At 38.2% G+C, this 6000-nt stretch overlaps 1 protein-coding gene across 1 annotated transcript in view; it reads left to right on the top strand.

Annotated features, from left to right (window-relative positions):
• The first annotated feature begins 310 nt into the window (after nt 1-310).
• Nucleotides 311-6000, top strand: part of LOC149940936 (uncharacterized) — a 70786-nt gene continuing 65096 nt past the window's right edge. Inside the window, exon 1 of the mRNA XM_090177229.1 lies at nt 311-463. The gene's annotated coding sequence lies outside the window, so the exon portion shown is untranslated. The remainder of the gene's footprint in view (nt 464-6000) is intronic.

The raw sequence follows: 6000 nt of genomic DNA, 5'->3' as shown, positions 1-6000 counted from the left end.
AATGGCTAAATTTCTACTATCTATACCTACCATTCCCCCCCCCCCCCCCCCCCCCAAGATGACCATTTGGCTTCTTCTTTATTTTTGTTCTCAATTTCTACCCCTAAAAATAATTCTATCTTCGCTGGGTGGCGTAAAAGAAAGTTCATTTCGAATTTTTCCACTGTGTTCGTCGGTTGCTGCTTTTTTATCTAACGAGAGGAGGATTTCTAAATTTAGAAAGGCAACCCTTGTTGAAATTTACGATTATTATTAAAACTGGTGGAAGTGGTGCGCGTCTTTTTTTTTGTTTGTTTTACGACCTATGCACCGAGATCAGATATCGAACTGTGGCTGAAAGTTAGCCAAAAAGACGTACGTTTTTCTTGAATTTTAACCCTTATCTCCAACCACGAATCTCGAGCGAGCGAAGTGGCTTGCGTTCCCGAAATAGAAACGACTAATCTTGGATTACCAATATAAGGTTAGTTTTTTTTATATTTATTTCCGTATACTTGTAGGTAGTGGTGTCGTGTTTTGGCATTTTTGTTTGGTGTCGTTTTACGAATATCCCGCGTTTGGTTTAAATAAATTTTAGTATCGAAACTATAGATGATAAATAAATTACTAGCTAGGTTAAGTCCCGTTTCGGTTCAGTTTTAGGGTCCTAGACTCTTAGTGCCAAATTACCGGGTTAATTTTTTTTCCAAATGTCACCAAACTTAGTTTATTTAATGCCGCCAGTAAATACTCCATCCGTAAAATTTCCGCGGCAAGAATATTTCGGCAAAACTAACGTTAAAACTTGCAATTTTTATTTTGTTTGGAAGCGGTATTTTTTGGTCATTTTAGTTTAAGCCGGAATAAACGGCATTTAGCCCCCCTCGCCTCCCCCGAACAGCTTCGAAAGCGACTGATTTGGGGTTTTAAAAAAGACAGAAACAAGTCGTCACCTCCGAATTCAACAAAGTTCCCCAAATTAGTTACCTATTATGGTAAAAGAGCTTACGACATTCTGTTGTATATTATGAGGCTTTAAAATGTTTTTGAACTTTGGTTTTTGTTATTACATTGTCTGACAAAATTTGATTAAAGGGCCGCGCAGGCGTCCGAAAAACTTGCGTGATAGCCGATCTAGCCAATCATACGCGGGGATTTTTCCGGCCTTATTTTTTGATCTCGTCTATGGTTCGAAGACAAGCTGAAATTTGACGAAAGGGGAATGACACTAGACTTTATTGACGTAAGATCCAATACCCTGTTACAAAGTATCAAGATCATAGCCCTTAAAGGTGTGGGTGGTGCCATTTCTTAAACTGCGTTTTTTTTCTTTCTCGAATTTATTGAAATTCGTAGACTGAAAAATATGCTATCCCCTCTCGAATAATGTAACCCTCGACTTATTTAAATGCATTCGCCATAAATGGGTTCGTATAACTTTAGCAGAACCATAAAAAGCTTTATAAAACAAACAGCCCAAAACTGATGTACAGCGATTGGAAAACGTTCGACGTTGGACGGAAGGGAATACCTAATTCGTTTTCCGTATTTATACCGGAATAAACCCGCGCGAAGTAATCGCGCGCATCGAAAATGATGAATTCCGTAATCGGCGAGCAACACCATTCAGGGCTTGCTGGATCGATGTTCGGGAGAAAAGCAAAACAAACCGCTTTCGAACTAGATGAGAGGCGTCATGCCGAGAAAGACGCGAAAACACGCAAAAACTAATCCATTCAATTCTCTCGAATGCCAATAAACCAGAATAATCTCCAACGGAGAATATCGCTAGCTTCTTATATTCGGAAGCACCGAATCAGTTGCAGCGTTGCCAGGCGTACAATTATTATCGTACACGTCGATAATTTAGAACCAATTTTTAGGCACTACGATAATTAAATCCTAGTACTCTATATTCGATAATTCGGTCTAAACGTACGATAAGTTTTTTAATTTATCGTAAAACCAGTTAAAATTGTAACCATTATGATTTTAAATAAACCCAACTTGATTCAAGTATTATTAAAGTTTTTGTTTCGCCTTATTATCTATAACTTCGTAATGCCTATATTCCGAAAAAAATTGCAATTTTCCATGCGTAAGATCAAGAATGTATTTATTTATATTTAGGAAGAATGATTATGTTGTGACAATCGCCGGGTATGTTTAACGCCTTTCCCCCGTCTCGCGCGGGGGGAAAGACAAAACGTCACCGGCGTTTGATTTCCATCGCGTTAGGTGACGTAAATTTTAAGCAGCCAATGAAATACCGGGACTATTCGTTTTATTTTAAGTGGAGGAGCGTACTGGGGGGACCAACGGGTGGATTGAGAGAAAGGCTAAAAACCGTCTCGACATAGACATTCTCCCTCGGTATAAATAAATACATTCTTGGTAAGATATTTTTACTTAATTCGATAATTTTCTGACCTTGATACTATTATTTCAAGATCTGGCAACGCTGATCAGCGCGCGTGTGTTGATTGTTGCCAGCCTAGGCTTAATTCACCTAATTCCATAACAATTTAGGTAGTAAACTTAGCGATATATCGAGTAATTCCTTAGACCGGTAGCAGACGACAAGAATAATTTTGTGTAAAATAAACGCGTTGGCGGGACTAGTTCATCTGGAACTTCAGACGAAGTGTTGAAAACTCTAGGCATTGGTTTATTATTTTTTTATCGGAATGGTGGCGGGTGTTAGACAAGCGTTTAATTCGTCTGGGGTCGGGGAATGAGGTGGAGTGCGGGTTTGTAGCATCAAGGATTAACATATTCGCATCATCAAGGAGAAAGAGCTGTATATCTAAATCCCATTAATGTAACGTTCTTTAGGGCGCTCTGATGGTGTATTGCTTGGAATTCTACGCTATCGCGGTGGGCCTTGGGTGATTTGGGAGTTTTATAGCGAGCGAGATGGATAAATTCTTTTGGCACGGAAGCTTGGGTTTTTCGCGATATCTCGTGAATGCCATGTCCTAAGTACTTTCGCGGTACGTTTGCTAAAACGAAAGGGTTGGCAGCGTCAATTCGGCGGAAGAGAAACAGCTTCGATGAAGAGAGAAAGGATGCGCCAACCGAAATGTTTACCCTCGGTGGGGTATGTGGCTTTACGGGTGGTTTCTCTGGCGGCCCAACAAAAATAAAACTTGGCCAAAGTATAATCAGTTAATTATCTTTACCGCTCACTTCTGTTGTTTGGAAAATAAACGCGTCTCTTCCCCCTCAGGGTCACCCCTGCCTGCTCTTCAGAACATTTTGATTAGCTAAACAAAGGATTCTCTATAGACATATATGGAGTTATAAATTGTTGACCGACCCGGCTGCAGAATATTAATTTATATTATGGAGAAAAAGTAATAAGTCGTGCTTTAAAAAGATTTCAATGTGTCCTTGATATCAGCTGGAGAATGCGGGCTGACCAAAAAGGGGTAAACACTGAAACCTTTTCGAGCGTAAAGTGGCGTTATTCTGTCATTTGAAGCCACATTATTCTGTTGGTGTTCTCTCTTTGAAGTTATCCCGCTGCTTAAAAATGATTAAATCATCACTAAATTTTTAATCTTGATTATTAGAATGACCTACCCCTAGTTCCTTTTAATAAAGGAGTGAAGCAGGCCCGTCTTAAGTCCTTTTGGGGCAGGCTCGTAGCCAGCGAGGGGGCCTGAGCCCCCTCAAAAATAATTTGTGCCCCCTCAAAAAATATCTGTGAGTGCCCCATCGTGCCCCCTCAAAATGTTTCTGTGCCCCCTTACAATATCGTTGTGCCCCAATTAATATCGGAAAAGATTGGGAGAAGCCGATGTAAAAGCTTCTAAATCCACTAAATTTATCATGTTTAAATCATTTCTATTTCAATATTTAGGAATATTTGTTCCTAATTTACTTTAGTTATGACGTATATTAGGGCGATATATACACATTTTGAACCGGACGCCACAAACTCTCTGTAAGGCACGGAACGTGCCTCCTTAGTAATTTGCTGGGCCCCCTCAACTGAAAAATCCTGGCTACGGGCCTGTTTTGGGGCCCTGGGCTAAATTATTTCTTAAGACCTTTGCGATCCCCAACGGTCAGCCTTTGTATGTATGTTGTCTAAATTCAACTACACAATAATCAAACCAAAACCTTTTATTTCAAAAGTATAACATAGGCCTACTGAAAATAAGATTTTTACTGACATTGACTCGCTGTTAGGTTTTAGAAATTGTTGGTACTGTATGATACGCGATATGGCGATGAGTCAAAATTACTTCAGACGTAACTAAAAGATACGTAGTATTAAATGAGCATAAATAATATTTAACCAACTAAACCCTTATCCCTAGAGTAGAGGCTGTATGGCTGGCCTATCCGGGGCCCCAAAACTGGCTGGGGGCCCTGGGTTGTAGCCCATTTAGCCCATGCCTTAAGACGGCCCTGGAGTGAAGGATTCATTTGCAAAACAAGAAACCATTGAAAATAAAGATTAAAATCCATTAACCGCTATTAGTTAGATTTCCCATCTACCGTGAATTTCGCATATTTTAATCCCATTATAAAAAACCCACGAAATTAAAACATAATGATTCAAAATGATAGAAAGAAACTTAGTCATAGTACAATCATTGAGTTGGGAATAATACTATCTAGAGCCCCAGTTCAAATTTTCCCCATAGGCTTTAACACAGCATTAGTGAAGATAGGAACGAAAATCATGGGAGGGTTATCAACTACGACAAAAGCCACCTATGAGCGACTTTGTGAACTATTATAATTCAAAGCTAAAACAAAACAACGAAGTTTCTTGGTAAATCATATTTAATTTTGAAATAATTTAGAGTATTTTAAAAGATTAAATTGCACTAAAACAAAATAAAGTATGTAAAAAATGAATACAAATAAATAATAATGAATATAAATAATATACACTAACTATTACCGTTAACCTCATCAAGTTTATATGGGATTGGGAAACCGAAGATATCGGGGGAAAACCCTTTAACCAGTGGGGAGAGAACTTACAAACGTTACGCAGAAAGAGTTGTTACGGATTTTCACCAAGTGCTACAAGCTGGGATCGAACCCGATTACTCTCGCTGCGAGGCGAAAGTGCTAACCACTCCGCCACCCCACTTTCTACTGTTCGTTTTCTGTAAAAAGTTATCTAAGTAATGGTCTAATAATTTATTTTCTTCTTAAATAGTACCATGCCAGCTCTAAAATTGGTATTTAAAAAAAGTGAAGGTGTTGCGGTGTTTGTAAGCATTTTAAAAGTGGTGTTTTTCCTGAAGTCTTCCTCTGTAAAATGATCACCGCAAACTGCATCTGTTGCGTTTGGAACCCAGTCTGATCTTCCAATGGCTTTGAGCCATTTTTGCAACAAAGGATTCACTTTACCCGGAAACCTTATTGTAATTTTCAATAATTTAGAATAAAAATGTATTCTATTTTTTTGGAATATTAGTGCTACTCCTACCCATAATGCTTAAAATTTCACTCAAAATCTATTACAAAATAGTAAATAACTCACAAAAGAAACCTTTATTGTGTGAATAAAGAGTTTTCAGATATACATGACTTTAATTTAAAAAAACGCGTTTTCAAAATTTTTCTTAAAATCGCGTCGCTTTCCCTCTTCAATTCAAAAGTTAAAATTATAATAGTTCACAAAGTCGCTAATAGGTGGCGGCAGGGGCCATCGAAGAATTTTTCATTTAAATAGTTGCATTTTTCGCTCATAGGTGGCTTTTGTCGTAGTTGATAACCCTCCCATGATTTTCGTTCCTATCTTCACTAATGCTGTGTTAAAGCCTATGGGGAAAATTTGAACTGGGGCTCTAGATAGTATTATTCCCAACTCAATGAGTACAATTAGGATTTACATCTGCGGAAATTTTGCATATAAGAATAATTCTAATACCCGAGATCTTTATAAAATAATGAGAGAATGTATTTTGTTTAATAGCTGGAAAACAAAGGTAACAGAAGGTGCCAGGTGTTCTAGCAATTTTAAGACATTATTAAACACATTACCGCGCG

Source organism: Leiobunum rupestre, chromosome 6 (genome assembly GCF_980474605.1).
Source record: "Leiobunum rupestre chromosome 6, qqLeiRupe1.1.hap1, whole genome shotgun sequence".
Taxonomy (NCBI): Eukaryota; Metazoa; Arthropoda; class Arachnida; order Opiliones; family Sclerosomatidae; genus Leiobunum; species Leiobunum rupestre.
This window is presented reverse-complemented; position numbering and strand designations above follow the sequence as displayed.